General features: G+C 36.7%; 1 pseudogene; it reads right to left on the reverse strand.

The window, feature by feature from the left end:
• Positions 1-8,307: 8,307 nt before the first annotated feature.
• LOC134367880 (protein tyrosine phosphatase type IVA 1-like) lies at positions 8,308-8,784 on the reverse strand (annotated as a pseudogene).
• Positions 8,785-18,622: the final 9,838 nt, after the last annotated feature.

The following is an 18,622-nucleotide window of genomic DNA, read 5'->3' on the forward strand; positions in this document are numbered from 1 at the left end:
GGCTGAATCTCAAAGCCACAAAACAGAAATGGTTCAACAAGGAGACTTCAGACTCTGCCAAGGTCAGGCAACAAGAACTGGGAAGCCTTCTATCAAATGGGAAGCTATAATTCCATGTCTGTCTGTTTTCAAACCATGGTTTCTCTGCCATAACCTGAAAATCACTGCTACAGCTGCTGTTTCCAGACTCTAATGCCTTTACCATAACCTAACAGCAGTTCTTAACCGTTTTGTTCTCAGTACTTTTTTATACTCAAAAATTACTGGATACCCACAAAGTATTTTATTTATATGGATTATATACATTATTATTGATATACTATTAATATTGAGATTAAAACTAATTGTGTAATTCTTAATCAATTTATTTAAAAATAGCAATGGTAAACCTGATACATGTTAACAAAATTAAAAAATGTTTATGAAAATATTTTTCAACAAGGATCATTTAATGAGTAAAAAATAGCTTTTTCAGCAAATGGTGCTGGGACAACTGTATTGCAGCACACAAAAGAATAAAGTTATACTCTCACCTCAAATCACATACAAAAGTTAATTAAAAATAAAGGGCCTAAAAGTAAAAGTCTAAACTATAAAACTGATAGAACAAAACCTAAGGGTACATTTTCTGTCCTTGGATTTAGCTTCCTAGATATACAAAAAGTACAAAGGAAAAATAGATAATTTGGACCTCATCAAAATTGAAAATTTTTTGCATCAAAGTATATTATAAAGGGTAAAAAGACAACTGACAGAATAGAAGGAAATATTTGAAATTATATATCTAATAAGGGACTTATACCTAGAATGCATAAATAACTCTTAGGACTAAATAATTAGAAAGATAAATAACCCAAGTCAAAGATGAGCAAATGACTTAACTGTCATTTTTTCACAGAAGATATACAAATGGCCAATAAGCTTAACCTCATTAGTCACCAGGGAAATACAAATTAAAACACTAATGAGATACCACTTCACACTGCTAGGATGGCTACAATAAAAAACGTCAGACAATAACAGGGGTTGGAAGGATGTAGAAAAACTGAAACCCTCACTAACTGCAATTGTAATGCAAACTGATGCAAGCACTTTGGAAAACAATCTGGCAGTTCACACATTTGACCCAGCCATTCCACTCCTAGGTTTATTCTCAAGAGGAACAAAAACACAAAAACTTGTACACAAATATTCATAGCATTATTCATAATAGTCAAAAAGTAGAGTAAAAGCAACCCATTGTACATCACTGATGAAAAGGCAAACAAAATGTGTTATATTAATATAGTGGAACAGTATTTGCTTATAAAAAAGAATGAAGTACTGATATATGCTATAACATGGATAAACCTTGAAAACATTAGGCTAAGTGAAAGAAGCCACTAACAAAAAAGCACATATTGTGTGATACCATTTGTATTAAAGGCCCAGAATGGGCAAATATAGAGAGACAGAAGGTAGATTAGTGTTTGTTTAGGGATGGGGATGAGGGGTTGGAGCTACAAGGTGATATTAAAGTGTAGGCTTTCTTTTTGGGGTGATGAAAATATTCTCACATGTTCTAAAATTTATTTTGGTGATGGCTGTACAACTCTGAATATACTTACAACCATTGAATTATACTCATTAAATGGGTGAGTTGTATACCATGTAAATTAAATCTCGATAAAGCTATTAGAAAAAAAATACTATGTAAAAAACTGAGCACAAAAAGGGGGGTATGCATCAACTTTATTATTTGAGTTTAATATGATGGCTTCTTGGGGCTTTATGTTAATTTGCACTTTGATTATTAAGTGCTTTGTGATATTTAATCCAGAGGCAAATAATGCACTCATAGTAGATATAGAGGCAGACTGACCTGTCCTTTATGGATAGGTCCATCTCAATTTATGCACAACTCGGACCATAGAGAATTAATTAGTTTCACTGTGATGGTGCTGACATGTTGTCTTTCTGTTTAAATATTTGGTATTTTCAACAATAGTCAAGTAATATCACAAGGTACAACTGTAATCTTTGCTCATTTAATCATTGTGACCATGTTTTCAATAAAGCAAAATTGCAAAAATTACTAAACACAAATTTATATTAATTTTACATCTGACTTTATTTCTATAAATTGACTGCTGTACCAAAAACACATTTACCTTTTCTTCAGGAAGAACCATATGTAGTCCTGCAATTGTATAAAATACCAATATGGAGAGGCAATAACATATTTAAATTTTGTCAGTCAATTAAACCAAGATTAGTAAGTTCCAACATGGATAGCCCTTTATACCTGTTGATAAAGAAGAATAAGTGCTGGATTTGATCACAGCATTTAAATTTGCCAAAGAAGTAGTAGGACTGTTTATGTTCCTCAAGGTAATGCTTTCTATGAGGTATTTTCAAGCTCTACAGCTCATTTGTTATAAACAGGCAATCCTCTTGTAGTTAAAAAACAAAACATTTAACTTGTCGTTTGGTTACTGCATATTATATAAATACAAAGCATTGGAATAAAGCCGTGCATCAATCCAATGATAGACCACCACGATGAGCTATGAGTTGGCAAAAATATTTTAAAGGAGTCAGTAATATGTGTTTGTTTGTGTGTGAGTGTGTGTGTATGTGTGTGTGTGTGTTAGAGAGAGAAAGAGAGAGAGAGAGCGAGAGAGAGAATTACTTGATCCAAACTTGCTGATACTTGCAAATAATCTTAATCAAAATAGTTGTAAAATAATAGCTAATGACTCAATCAAAAGGGTATACAAATTTTCAAAGATAACTTTGAAGATCAACTTAAATTTAAATTTAATTTTAATTTTTTTAAAGATGACTGGTAAGGGGATCTTTTTTTTAAAATTTCATTTCATTTTGTCAATATCTAATGTGGATGATTGTTGTGGCCCATTACTGAAACCTCCCTCCCTCTTCCTTCTCCCCCCTCCCTCCCAACAATGTCCTTTCTGTTTGCTTGTCGTATCAACTCAAAGGAATTGTAATTGTTGTGTCTGCTTCCCTCCCCACCCCCAGTTGTTTGTGTATTTATTTATTTATTTTTAGCTCTCACAAATCAGTGAGAACATGTGGTATTTCTCTTTCTGTGCCTGACTTGTTTCACTTAATATAATTTTCTCTAGGTCCATCCATGTCGTTGCAAATGGCAGTATTTCATTCTTTTTTGTTGCAGAGTAGTATTCCATTGTGTAGATATACCACATTTTCCGTATCCACTCATCTGATGATGGACATATGGGCTGGTTCTAACTCTTAGCTATTGTAAAGAGTGCTGCAGTGGACATTGGAGAACAGGTATGCCTTTGACTTGCTGATTTCCATTCCTCTGGGTATATTCCCAGCAGTGGGATAGCTGGATCATATGGTAGATCTATCTGCAATTGTTTGAGGAAACTCCATACACTTACAGCCATCTGATCTTTGACAAAGGCACCAAGCCTATACACTGGGGAAGAGACTGCCTCTTCAGCAAATGGTGCTGGGATAACTGGACATCAATATGCAGGAGAATGAAACTAGACCCATACCTCTCACCATATACTAAAATCAACTCAAAATGGATTAAAGAACTAAATATACACCCTGAAACAATAAAACTTCTTAAAGAAAACATAGGAGAAACACTTTGGTAAGAGGATCTTAACCCTTGACTTGGTGTTGTCAGCACTGCACTCTCCCAAGTGAGCTAACTGGCCATCCCTATATAGGGATCCGAACCTGTGGCTTTGGTTTTATGAGCACCACACTCTCCCAAGTGAGCCACGGGTCAGCCCTAAATTTAATTTTATTTTAACAACATAATTATTGTTTTAAAATACTAAAATATTGGGAAAATACATAAATAACTCCAGGATACATTGCTTTTCTTTTTGTATTTTTAATAGCAATGCTCTTGTGATATACGTCTGTAGTTATCTGAGTACAAGCGTTGTTAGAAGACAGTTAAGAAAATGTTTTTGTTATATATCTAAATAAGTATGTATTCTGTAATTTTGATAGTATATTTGTTAAGTTAGATATAATAAATAAAAGTGAAGGACCATAACGTTTATCATAGCTTAAAATAAACTTGTATTCCTCCAAATAGTAGATCAATTAGCATAACCTGAACAATCAATCCATTGTTACATCATTGTGTCTTACAAAATGCCTCTGATTGGAGCAAACTTACTACAATTTTGATACATATACCAAAACAGAAAACTCATTGATAAAATGTACTTTGAAAATACTTGCTTTTAACTTCCTATGTAACACAAGCTCAAACTCAAACTCAAAAATACACACAAACATGGACACTGAGCCAAACATATGAAAAAAAAATATTTTCTTAGATACTTACATATACATTTCTGGATGAGGTAACACATCAATGATTTTGGCTGCTTGTATACCTTTTTTTTAATTCAGAAAGGCATGCCCTTGAAATTTGATTTTAAATGTAACCTTTCAATAAAAAAATCTTGTAAGAATAGCACAGCTGATACAGGTTGATACTTAATTCTGGAAGCTTGGATAATTTGTGTTCAGAAGGAAACATAAGTTTAGTATATCAGAAAAAGACCAAACAATTTTAGTGGTTACATAAACTCAATGGAAGGAGAAAATAATCAAATTAAGAAATCTTAAGGTGTATAAAATGCCCAATCATAGTACATGGACAATATTTAAAGAATAATTAAACTTGAAATTCTAGGCATTATTTTGAATGAATTATTCATAGTTTGTTATTAAAATAGAATATGAAAAATTTGCAGTAAGTCAGCTATGCCTATCATAGCAAGAATGCATGTACAGTAAACTCATATAATCTGTATTTTGGATGAGTTTTTTATTGTGCTGTTGTCAATTTGTAGTCCTGATGTCAATTCAGATGACAAAAATAGCATTTACATATATGGCCATATTTATCACCATCAGAATTAATTGGGAATCACTACTACTTTACATTGCTTATTGCCTTCAAAAAGAAAAATACATTACCATTTTTAAGTTTTGTATAAAAGAATATATAAGAATATATTAGAATATATTAGTTGGAAAATGTGTCATTTTGGATTCAGGTGGGAGGGAAAAGAATTAAAAAAAAAATTGCACCAGGTATAAAAGTATGTTATAAATTTGAGTAAGGACAGTAATACAACTTCAGTCTTCAGGCATTGTAATTTGTCAAGATTTTTGGTCCTGATATTAAAACAAAACTAAACAAAAACCTGCTGACCATACTGTGGGCCACAAAATATGAAATTTTACAATCCAGTGATTTTACACTGGATTAGGTTGAATGATCTTTACAACAATTACAGATCGTTGATTTAGAGGGTCTAGATTATTTTATTTCAACAAAGTTTGAGTAATTGCTCTGTGTCAGGCACAACGTCGTGTTGACATACGATGAAAACTTAGATATAATCTTTGTCCTTTAGGAAACAATTTTAAATACATTCAAATAAACTCAAACTTTGTTTTTAAAGTACACTAAGTCCTTCACACCTTATATTACATTAATAATGAAGTACAATCAATACATCTAAAATTCTGGGATTTTTCAGCATGTTCACAAATGATTTCTGCATTTCACACTTTTTTTCAACCTGCTGAAAGCCCGTACTGATTAGCTATTGCTACAGTAATGATTTATAATAAAAAGTGTCAATTTATCAGTAGCTTAAGGTTTGCCGATCTAGGTTTTGCTTAGCTGGTAGCCAGTAGTTCAACTGGACTTGGCTCCAGATAATAAACCAATTTTAAGTCTGCTCCATGTGTCTCATTCTGCAACCCAAGCTGAAGGGGTAGTAGATACTTAGGGCATTTTTTCTGGTGGGGATGACAGAAGTTCCAAGAGGGACAAGCCCAACTGTGATAGAGTATTTCAAGCCTTTGTATACATCACATCAGCTAATATTCCATTGGCCAAAGCAAAACACATAGCCAAGTACAAATTCATCAATCAGAGAAATACACATCAACCACTATGAGGCCCTGGTAATAGGATGGAAGAATATTTATACTAATGGAAGGTTAGAAATGGAACCAATGATTCAAGATACCACAATATCCCTTCTTGGTATTGCCCTTTTCTGTAAACAATGTCTGATCAGTCTTTTTAACGTTAGCGATGATGGCTAAGTTTCACCTTTGTGGTCCTGAGGTCGTTTATATCTATTGCTGTACTTGTATTTTCACTAAGTTGTATTATTCTTTACAATATTGTTACCTTGTGAAGTTCATTACATGATCATACCCTCACAGGGGGCCCAGGGCTTTTCTTTTGGTATAGGGTTTATAAAGTATTCAATACATAAAGAATATTTCAACTAGTAAAATGAGACTATAATTTTTTACAAATATACACATATATTTATTGAACGATATTTTATTCACTACCCTACTGTATTTAGTCCATTTTTGTTGCTCATAAAGAAGTACACGAAACTGGGTGACTTATAAAGTAAACAAAATTTATTGCTCACAGTTTCTGAGGCTGGGAAGTCCAAAGTCGATCTGGTGGTGGCAACAGTGACCCAAGGGTCTCACATTGCAAGACGGTTGAAGCAGAGAGATCAGAGAGAGAGAAAGACAGATTCTCCTCTTCTTTTAAAGCCCTCAGAACCAATCCCCTGACTAACATTTTTAAACCATTCACTACAGCATGGTCCTACAATCCAATCATCTCTTCAAGGCTCCACCTTTCAATTACCATAATAGGATTTCCTGCCCTCTTAGCAGTCACAGTGGGGGCTAAGTTTCTAATACATAAAATTTAGGGGACACAATTCAAGCTTTAATGAGTTTTGGGAGGACATAATTCAATCCATTACTTTCGGCCCCTGGCCCCACAAAACTCATGTCCTTTTCACATGTAAACACATTCATTTCATCCCCAAAGTCTTAACTTGTTCAATTCAAAAATCTGAAGTTCAAAGTCCCATCTGTGAAATCAATATAAGTTATCTACTTCCAAGATACAATGACGGGACAAACATCGGGTACATATTCTCATTCCAAAAGAGAGAAATAAGCCAAAAGGAAGGAGTAACAGGTGCCAAACAAGTCCAAAACCCAGCAGGGCTAGCATCAAATCTCAAAGCTGGTGAATCAGATACCTTGACTCCATGTTCGACCTCCTCTACAAGCTTGTGTGGTGGTTGAGTCCCTACATCCTTGGACAGCTCTGCTCCTATGGCTTTCCTGGTATCAGGCCACACTTCAGCTCTCCCAGGCTGGTATTACACTCTGGTAGCTCCACAAGTCTGGGGTCACTGTGGCAGTCCTGTTCTCAAGGCTCCACTAGACATGGCGTTGTTGAGGTTTCTCTGCTGCAGTTCCAACCCCACGTTTCCACTGGGCATTGCTCTAGCAAAGGTTGTCTGTGGTGACTCTGCCCCTGTGACAGATCTCTTCCTGGGTCCCCAGACTTTTCCACACATCCCCTGAAATTGGAGTGGAGGCTCCCAAGCCTTCCCAGCTCTGGCACTCTGCAAGCCTGTAGACCTAACACCACATGGACTCTGCCAAGGGTTTTGGCTTATATTTACCAAAGCTGTGGGTCCAGCCAAACCTGGGGCCAATTTAGCCACAGTTGGAGTAGCCAAATCAGCTGGAGTGCTGGTGTGGGGAGCAGCATCCCAAGTCAGCCCTGGGCAGTGAGACTGTGGAGGGCACCTCAGGCCTGTTCCCCAAGACCATTTTGTTTCCCTAGGTCTTTGGGCCTGAAATGGAAGGGTTGGCCCCAGAGGCTTCTGAAATACCTTCAGGGACTTTTCCCCATTCTGTTAATAATCCCTTTCTTTTGCACTAATCTTCTTAGTTAAGGGTCGCTGGGCTGCACCATTGCATGCTCTCTGCTTTTCTACCACATGGGACTTGCCCACTTTTCTGAAGTTGTCTGTTTTTGTTGCCTATAACAAAATACCTGAAACTGGGTGATTTATAAAGAAAATGAAGTTTATTGCTTACAGTTTCTGAGACAGGGAAGTCCAAAGTCCGTTTGATGGTGGCGACAGTTAACCAGGGGTCTCACGTTACAAGATGGTGAAAGCAGAGAGAGCAGAGAGAGACAGACTCTACTCTCTGTTCTTTTAAAGCCCTCAGAACCACGCCCCTGACCACCATTTTTAATCCATTCACTACTGCAAGGGCCTGCAATCTAATCACCTCTCCAAGGCTCCACCTTTCAATTACCATAACAGGATTTCCCACCCTCTTAACAGTCACAGTGGGGGCTAAGTTTCTAATACATAAAACTTGGGGGACACAATTCAAGCTTCTGAGAGTTTTTGGGGGACTTAATTCAATCCACTATAGAGGGCATGGACATTTTATGATATTTCTCCAAAATAACTTTATGTTATTTGCTGTTAAAAGCTCCACCTTGCTTTTGTCTTATGAACTGTACCACATCTTCATATTTCATTCCACCTTCAATTAATGCTAAGGCAACCAGCACTGGAGCTCTCCCAAGACCCTCAGCATGGTGAACCACAACACAAACACTGAGATGTTAACAAATTTTTTTTTTTTTTTTTTTTTTTACTAGTTTTTACAATCTGGCTGGATGGCAGTGCACCATCACCAAAAGGCCAGTCCAGAACCTCCATGCCTTCTTTCTCCAAAATGACAGAGTAGTAAGTTAATTCACATACTCTTACTATGGTGGTGACTCCACCCTTAAGTTCCTGTAAGAATGTGTTGGGCATTGGTTGGGTTGTGCATAATATGAAATATCATATTCCTGTATACAATCTCTACAGGAGCAGGGTGGTTCATTCCAGCCATGATTATGTAATTAAATTTTTAAAAAAGACAGAAAGGATTTAAAATAACAGACTTCTACTTCAAAATAGTCCAGTCAAATATGAAGTTAGGAGTAATAGGAAATGAAATGAACCTCCAAACAAAAAGCATTGCTGTTTCAATCAAGTAATACTGAGTCAACAGATAATAAGTGCACTCAGGTTTACCTCATCCTGTCAGAACCCTTGTATAATGTTCTGCCATCGAGTTCAGCTATTCAGTGTCCCAGTTATTCATTCTTATGGGAACTTCTCAAATATGAACCACTTTCTGGAGTTCACTAGTCTGTGTAGAGGTTGGGCAGGGCCTGGCAGCAATCCCCACTGTCCCTCAGAAAGTCCATAAATGTGTGGCCAAGTACACTGGAGAACTGAAGGATATGTTCATTCATTGATGAATGTACCCTAATCATATAGCTGGTCTTGAGACAGATATGGCACTACCCAATGCTCAGCTCCAGAGAAAGCAGGCTCATTACAACCTGAGCCCCAAACTGCATTATGTGGCTTGCTTTTGTCACAAACCCTTCCTTTCTGTCTTTTGTTCTCACAGTGAATGGAAAAGGGTGATCCAGGCCACTAATAAAATCAGGGGATCTGGCTTCCCATCAAGATGGTGGAATAGACAGTCCCCAGTGTCACTCTCCCACAAATCAGCCAATTTACAACTATTAAAAAGTAAGCTGGGGCCACTAGAGCTCAGGGGAAGAAGAGGAGACTCATGTGGAGTGCATGAATGCAGGAGAAGCCACAATGAGAGAAAGAAAGATCCTCTCCAACCATTTTGAGCCCTAGGTGCTTCAAGGCTGGCCCTGGTGCGTGCACAGAGCAGGAGCTGGCAAAAGCCAAGCTGTGCCCTTCGGATGAAGTTGCTTGGATGCTGCAGGGGAGAAGAGGGCCTTGGTGGCCCCCAGGCCAGTAAGACTACTAATAGAGTTCTCGTGGACCCACATAGGAGCAAGGAGTCACAACAATTGTAAAAAGGAGCCACTCAGAGGCTGGTGAGTCATTGAAAGGGCCTGCCACACTGCCTGCCCCATGGGAAGTATTTGGAGTGTGGGCAGCAGGGAAGATGGGCAACCAGGAGAACATTGGGGCACAGCAAGGACAGCTGATCTGTCCCCCAATTGGTGCAGGACCACTCAGAGGAGACCAGTCAGGAATATAGAACTGCATGGGGTGCAGTTTGCTGAAAAGACTCAGGCCCAGACCAGAGTGTCTACACAACCCAGGTGTACCAAATCTCATGAGAGCTGGAAGTACCTTTAAAGTCAACCATTAAAACCTGAGCTGCACAAAAACCCTTCCCCAGGGAATCAGCAGTAAAGTGGAAATTTAGCTCAACCACAGAGCTCAAGTGCTGGTTTCCATTGGAAGTTCCTCCATTTTAGAAGTAAGCAAAGGGCAACAAATTAGTTCCAGTGCAGAGTTTAAGTGGTAGGAACAGCAAATAATCCAACACAGAACTGGAAGAAAAAAGAAAATACCCACAGACCAGAGACAAAGTTTGATATCAACTAGCAGAAGTCTCCCATCACCAAAGAACACTTATAAAACCTAGAAGGACCAGAAATCTCCTGGGCTACCAAGCAAGGGAGGGGGGAGGGCTGCAGGCCTTAGCCATGTCCCCTGACATCTGCTGTCGGGCCTTAAAAACTAATGCCACCTTAAGTGACATTACAAATGGTGCCATTATGGGCCCACAAGGGCGTATTAATGTGTCAGCGTAAGACGGCTCTGGGAGGAAGTAGGGTGGGGGTCTGGGGGAACCTTGCCTTAGCCCTTATTGGCCAAATACATGCTTCTGCGCTCGTGAACACTGCGTGGTTGCAATAGCTAGGCATTGAGACAGGATGCATGCCCTTGACCTTTAAGCTGATAGGATTATGTAAAAAACCTCCCTTCCCCATTTGCCTTTAAAAGCAAGTGCTTGTGTGATAATAAACGGAACTGCTCGACAGAACCCCCGCCACATCTGAGTGTCCTTTAAACCAGGCTGGTTGGGGCCGGCGGTGTGCTCACCTCTCTTCATGGCTCTCTTCCCCCATCTCCTTCCAAAGGGGACAGGAGGAAAAGAGTAATCCGGGCCATTTGCTTGCCCACCGAAAGGAACGAGGCTAGGGCTGTTCCGGTCGGCTGGGGGGACCCGACAATCTGCAACCAGCCCAGAAATGACCAAGACACAACTGGAAGCCCCGTGTTCTCCCATGCAGGAATGAGGGGGGTGCCACAGGCCTCAACCTAGCTCCTCCTCCTTCCATCTTCTCCCATACCCTATTTCCTTCCACCTTCCCATCTCCCCCTCCCTGCAACCGCTCCACAACAACATTATAGGATGTAAAAAAAATAGTATTAATAAATAAGTAAACTGAAAAAAAGGTCAGGGGATCCTGGCCAAGATGGGACTAAGAGGGGCAGGTTAGGGGTAATGCAGCAGCCGGGTGCATCACAAGGGGCTGGTGGCTATCCACACGGCAGAGCTATTTCTTTCTCTGAAAATATTTAATAAATTAGTTGACAAATCTTCCCACATGATGATCATTAAATAGCAGTTCCTTTTCTTCCTATAAAAAACAAACAAAAGGTGATATTAGAGGTTGCCTGGGATTAACATTACAATTTAATCATCATTTAACAACGGATTCATTGGCTGTGATACCGATCACTCCTTTGGCACAGTCTTAGGTGGGTACTCTGCTCCAGGTTGACGTAGAAATCATTCACAGTGGTTTCCTCCATTTGCTACAAGACTGATCTGTTTTAAATCCAGCCTCTCCAAGGATTTCAAATCAAATTTCCTACATACATAGGCACGGTCTAGTTTCTAAGACTTAAAAATTTTTAAAAATATATTAAAAAGAAAAAGAAAATAATAGAAACAAGTCAACCAGTCTAGAGAGCTCTAAATCTCCTCAATCCCAGTGTGCCCCAAATTCAAAAATTCTTTACTTCTATTCAGAATAAGAAGTTAGGGTAGCATTAGGAAAAGAGTTTTGACTCTCTCATAAGTGGGGGGTAGGAAAAGAGAATGCAAGTGACCACTGTATTTTCCTAAAAAATTAAAGGTCCAAATGACTCTTTCTACAATCTAAACTGCAGGAGATAAGAAGGAAGCTATTGTGGAAAAAAAGGTTGTGGAAAGGGGGCATATAAAGATATGTATGTTTAAAATGATAACTTATCTTCTCTGTGTGGATAAGAAAAATGATGTATATCTATATGACCATAGTCAAATTATTTATTCAAGCAGATGGTGAGGAAACAATGAATGTAATTCAAAATCATACTATACTTACCATAACATGAATGATTAATTTCTGTAATTCATGGAATCACTAGAAAATTACAAATACCATAATTTGTATGCATAGATACAGCTATAGGCATATATACACACATACCCACACATACATGCATACACAAATGCAAGATGAGTTCTGAATCTGCAAAGATATATACTATGTATTTCCTTCTCTAAAATGACATATCCAAATTAGTAATAATTAAAAATAGACTACCAAAGAAGCCATTTGTCATATTTATTTATATTTTCTTTATAAACATATTCTTTTTCCCTTTCCATATATTTAAAATAAAAATCTACAAGAAAAAAATCTTACTTGCAAGATTCTCATTTTGTTAATATATTTTGTGAGAAAGCATGTCTGCTGTCAGACACAGCACTTATATATCCCCAACTCCTGACTAAAACTCCACGAAATGAGAGGGAATATATGCATTTTAAAATAATATATTTATAACAGCCCATACAAATATAAAACAGTGTTATTAATGGATATATGTAAAGGAAGTCCATGGAGTATTTCTGCATTGATTCAATCAAAGGCTCTTCTATCTGCCAGGCATAGAAATATTAGTAAAATCCAGACCTAGTCCATAAGAAGCTTGTTATCTCCAGGAGAGACATGCATATATAAAACTAATTTTAAAAAATGAAAGACATTATACCCATAGTAAGAACAAACTGGGTTCAGTAGAGCGTGTGAATTATTCTGCCTTGTATATGAAGTGGGATGCTAGAATAAGGCTTTTCAGAAGTGACACTTAAGTGTTCATATATTGATACTTCACCTTTATAATCACAATATGTCTCTGTATGATCTGTATACCGTGTATGCTTTAATCAGGGAAAAGTGCCCAAAACAAAAAAAGTTGGATGTAAATAATCAATTTAGAAGGGAAAAAAGATTAGTAAAAAATAAAATGAAATGCAAGTTGGATTGAAATATAGCAAGAAAGAAAAGGGGAAGATAATTAGCTCAATAACTACCCACTCGATGCCCCAGAAAAAGAAAAAAAAAAAAAAAAAGCTGAAAGACTTCTAAAATAAAAGATAACATGCTATTTGTAAAGTTTCATCAAACTACTTAATGCTAAATTTTTTAAAAAAATCAATGACTCTTAAAAAAATTCTAACACCTATTTGAGAGGTTTTAAAGAGGAAAAATTGGATACTTTACATGAGTCATATTAAATATGAGATATATAAGATGTACTGTACTTGACAAAGGTAACTATAAACTCAGTAGGAATTTCATTTTTTAATTTTTGAGTTTTTTTGATGCTTTGTTTTAGTCTTTTTTTCATGAGGAGTAAAGACTATACTGTCTTACCAAATAAAAAGTTAGGAAAATTATATGGCTGAGTTCATAGTTTTCTCCCCTTCTTCTATATAACTAGAATATTTTATAGAATTGCTAGATATTTCAGACATCGGAAATCCATCATTTTTCACATAAAATATTAAGTCCTAACCTACTTTATGATTAAGGTTTTTTTTTATTTGTAAAACATGTTATTAAATAAATAGTAATCATTAGATGTGTTCTAAAATCACACATTTTTCCCAATTCCTTTCTTCAAACTTACCATTTACAGAGTTCATCAGTAACAAATACCCTGTGAGAGCATAAACTCTGAAAGCTGAAATAAGAACAAACAGTTGGATCTGGATCGTGGAAAGGAGGACAATGATACGTATTTTTTAAAGCTGTCAGTTTAACCATTTGAGACCACCTTGCCATACAATTGAAGTTGTTTTGATGCTTTATTTTTTTTGACATTTTACCAGATCAGGAGAAATATTTTTTTTTTAAATGAGGAAGGCGTTTCAACAGAAAGAGAGAAAAAATGAGGGAGGGGGCAAAATAATAATCCAGAAAAAAGTAGGGAGGGAGAGAGAAAAAACAGAAAGAACGTGGAGAAAGATTGAGAGAAATTCCTTTTTTCCCCCTTTTCTCCTGAGTTTTTGAGGGTAGCTAAAGGGAACTATCAGGAGAAAACTCATTGCTAAATAACACTGTGTGTTAAAACAAGAGGATTTAAAATTCTCTGGCTTTGTGATATAAATGGATCCCTTTCCTGCCATTGTGGTTAAACAGTCTGCACAATCTACAGCCTGTTACCTGACTGTCGCACTAATACTGTGACAGAATATGCATACAAGCAATGAAGAGTGTAAAAAGTATTAAGTTCTAGACCAGAACCACCATTAATATTCACACAGTAAAAATCTGCTTCATTACTTGAGAGGCAAAATCAATTAAAGTGCCTGGAACTCATTTGAATTTAATGAAAGTAGAGTTGGTTTAAAACTTTCCTGGGCGCAAATGTTAGGGGTAACTTTGGTCCAGGCATTTATATTTAGGCCATCACAATATGACTAAAAAAATTATTACATGCTACTTAGAGTTATGGATAAAAGAATACATACTTTCCCTCCAATAGCAAGTTTGTCTACCTGGGGCAAAATATATATATACAAATTATGAAGTAAAGCATTATCTTACCTTTTTTCTTCATATCATAGTTTCCAAGCTTACATAATATTTAGAATCCTGAAATGCACTTCATACCTTTTTAAGAATACAAAAACTTGCATTTATTTTTAACAACAAGAGGGCTGGCCTGTGGCTCACTCGGGAGAGTGTGGTGCTGATATTTTTAACAACAATATTGAGGTATAATTGTCATTGACTAAACTATGCATATTTAATAGGTATAATTTGAAAAATTTTGACGTATGTACACATCCATGAAACCATCAAGATGATGAGCATGTGAATCATCTCCAAAAGTTTCCTCATGGCCTTTTACAATCCCTCCTTTTAACTCTCAAATCTGCCCCCCACCCCCATCCCTAAGAAACCACTCAATTGCTTTATGCCAGAAAAAAATTGATTTAGTAACATCAAAATAAAGATTCCCTCCCAATGAGTGACATTCAGTATAAATCTAACATACTAAAAAAGATGAGGAATGATATTTGCAACATCTAAAACCAAAAAAAATATATATATATAAAACTCATTTGGATTTCCTGAAATTTTGTATAAATAGGATCATAAAGTAGATATTTTTTCCTGTCAGTCTTCTTTCACTTAGAATAATTGCTTTGAGATTCATCTATGTTATAATATGTACTGTGGGTTGAATCTTGTCCCCCCAAAAGATATATTGAAGTCCTAACCCCAATACCTCAGAATTTGACCTTATTTGGAATAGGGTTCCTGCAGATGTAATTATTTAAGTTAAGATGAGGTCACACCGAAGTGGGGTAGACCCTTAATTCATTATGATTATTGTTCTTATAGGAAGAGAAAGAGAGACACATACATGGGAGAGAAAGATGTCATGTGATGAGAAAGGGAGAGATTGAAGTGCTGCAGCTGCAAGGTGGGGCTTAATCCAATATGACTAGTGTCCTTGTAAGAAGGAGACATTTGGACACAGACACAGACATGCACAGAGAGAAGATTATGTTGAAGACACACATGGGAAGAACCCCACGGTGAAGATGGAGGATTACGGTGATGCATCTATAAGCCAAGGAAAATCAAAGATCGCCAGGAAACCACCAGAAGGCAGAAGAAAAGATTGCCCCCTGCAGGTTTCAAAGGAAGCCTGCCCTGCCAACACCTTGATTTCCGAATTCTAGCTTCCAGAACTCTGAGATAATAACTTTCTTTTTTTACACTACCCATTTCGGGTACTTTGTTATGGCACCTATAGTAAACTAATACAGCATATATCAGAATATCTTTCCATTTTGTGGATATATCACAATTTGCTTATCTTTTCACCACTGATGGACATTTGCATTGTTTCCAGGTATGTGCTCAGTGGCACTGCTAGATTTTAGAGTACATTCAACTTTAATTTGACTAAATACTGACAAATTGATATCCAGATTTGCAACAGTCAATATACCCAACAGCAGGACACAAGGGCTCCTGTTTATCACATCTGCACCAATAATTGCAATATTGCTACTTTCTCTTATTTGCCAGTGTAAAGCATTATTTTTCTTGTTATTTTAAATACATTTTAAAATTACTAATGGGTTTGATTATCTTTTTTTTTAAAAAAAAGATGACCGGTAAGGGGATCTCAGCCCTTGGCTTGGTGTTGTCAGCACCACGCTCAGCCAGTGAGCAAACCGGCCATCCCTATATAGGATCCGAACCTGTGGCCTTGGTGTTATCAGCACCGCACTCTACCGAGTGAGCCATGGGCCGGCCTGATTATCTTTTCATATATGCACTCACTTCTGTGGCACCCTCTTTGCAGAGCTATTTATATCCTTTGTTTATATTTTCATTGGTTTTAGATGTTGCAAATATCTTTCCTCGTCTTTTATTTGTATGTTAGATTTATACTGAATGTCACTCATTGGTAGGGAATCTTTATTTTGATGTAACTAAATCCATTATTTTCTGGGCCTCTTGACTGATGTTTTATGAGCCTTATTTAATAAGTTCTCTCGTATTATTAGGGGATAAATATCTTCTAAATTGTTCTCTATTAACACTATAATTTTGTCTTTCATGTGTAGCATTCTAAACCATATGGAATTCACAACTTTATATTTGATAAAGGAATGATCAGGTTTTATTTTTCTATATATACTGAACAGGATTTCCTAACATCCTGAGCCTAACCATGTTATAGTCAGATAATATCTATTGATTTCAGGGCTCTTTTTTTTTTTTTCCCCATTTATGAAACCACACGTTACCCAGGAAACCTAAAGTTGTAGCATTTAGCTTAAATACAGTGTTTCTCAAAATCACATAATTAGTGAATACTTGTCATATTTAAGAGACAATGAGAGAAATCTATTGTTTTCCCCAATTAATATAAAAAGCTAAATTTTCATATATTAATATATTCCAGTGATTTGTCTTTTCCTGAGCCAGTAACACATGCCACCATACACATTATAAGTAGTTTAATATCTGGAAAGAAATTCCCTGTTCATTTCTGTTTTTGTAATTTTTTCCTTGGAAATTATTTTGTGTTAAGTTTTTAATAATTTTTTTCAATTATTTTTAATTAATAAAAGTAAACTTATTTTGAATTGTATTGCATTTACAGATTAATGTTGGAGAAATTGCTAATAAATATTGAGTCTTCTCATATAAGAAAATATTTTCCATTTATGGAAAGGCTCTATTCTGTGCTTTAGCAAAGATTATAGTTTATTCATATAGACCTTGCATAGTTTCTGTAAAATGTACATTGCCATTTGAAAGTTGGCTATAGATTAAGTCCAAATCTTGGTATTTGACCAACTTCCTCTACTTTAGAAACTAGAATTCTATTCATAGACTAGTTTGCCATTAGTAGAATTGCAATCCTAAACATGTTTCTCATAAACAAGTATCTGTTTTGTTTTCCTCAGACCTCGCTAGGAATTCTTTCACTGGGAGCCCTCTCTAAGAAAATCACCCACTTCTTAAAGTACAATATTGAGCCATCAGTTGCGTGTCTCTGAATTAGAAAACAGGCCTCGACTATCCCCAGCTCTCTTTTTCAGTCCTTCATGAATTACTTTAGAAAAAGAGAAAACCACCACACAAGCTTGCAGAGGAGGTCGAACATGGAGTCAAGGTATAGGATTTGCCAGCTTTGAGATTTAATACCTGCCCTGCTGTATTTCAGACTTGTTTGGGACCTATTACCCCTTTCTTTTGGCCTACTTGCTCCTTTTGGAATGGGAATATATACCCTATGTTAGTCCCACCATTATCTCTTAGAGGTAGATAACTTGTATTGATTTCACAGATGAGACTTTGAACTATGGACTTTTGAATTGAAACAAGTTAAGACTTTGTGGGTGGAATAAATGTATTTGTATGTGAAAAGGATATGAGTTTGGGGGTTCAGGGGTGGATGTAGTGCATTGAATTATGTCCCCCCAAAACTCAATGAGGCTTGAATTGTCTCCCAAGTTTTATGTATTAGAAACTTAGCCCCCACTGTGACTGTTAAGAGGGTAGTTGAAAGGTGGAGCCTTGAAGAGGTGATTGGATTGTAGGACCATGCTGTAGTGAATGGATTAAAAATGGTTGTCAGAGGTGTGGTTCTGAGGGCTTTAAAATTAGACGAGAGTCTATCTTGCTTGCTCTCTCTGCTTCCACCATCTTGCAATGTCAGACCCCTGGGTCACTGTTGCCATCACCAGATGGACTTTGGACTTCCCAGCCTCAGAAACTGTAAGCAATAAATTTCATTTTCTTTTTAAATTACCCAGTTCCAAGTATTTTGTTATAAGCATTACAAAAATGGACTAATACAGCAGTTTAATATTTTACTGTGAAAACAAATGTCTAGGGTTCTTTTTTTCCTTTTTTTATTGTATACATTTGTGGGGTACAAAGTTGACTCTCAATAATTACGGACAAAGTGTGATGGTCAAATCAGGATAGTTAGCTTATACATCATTACAATAGTAATCATTCTTTGTGTCCATTAACCAATTTCTCATCAACCCCCTCCTGTTCAAGCTCCCCTCCCCC

This window comes from Cynocephalus volans, chromosome X, assembly GCF_027409185.1.
Source record: "Cynocephalus volans isolate mCynVol1 chromosome X, mCynVol1.pri, whole genome shotgun sequence".
Lineage (NCBI taxonomy): Eukaryota > Metazoa > Chordata > Mammalia > Dermoptera > Cynocephalidae > Cynocephalus > Cynocephalus volans.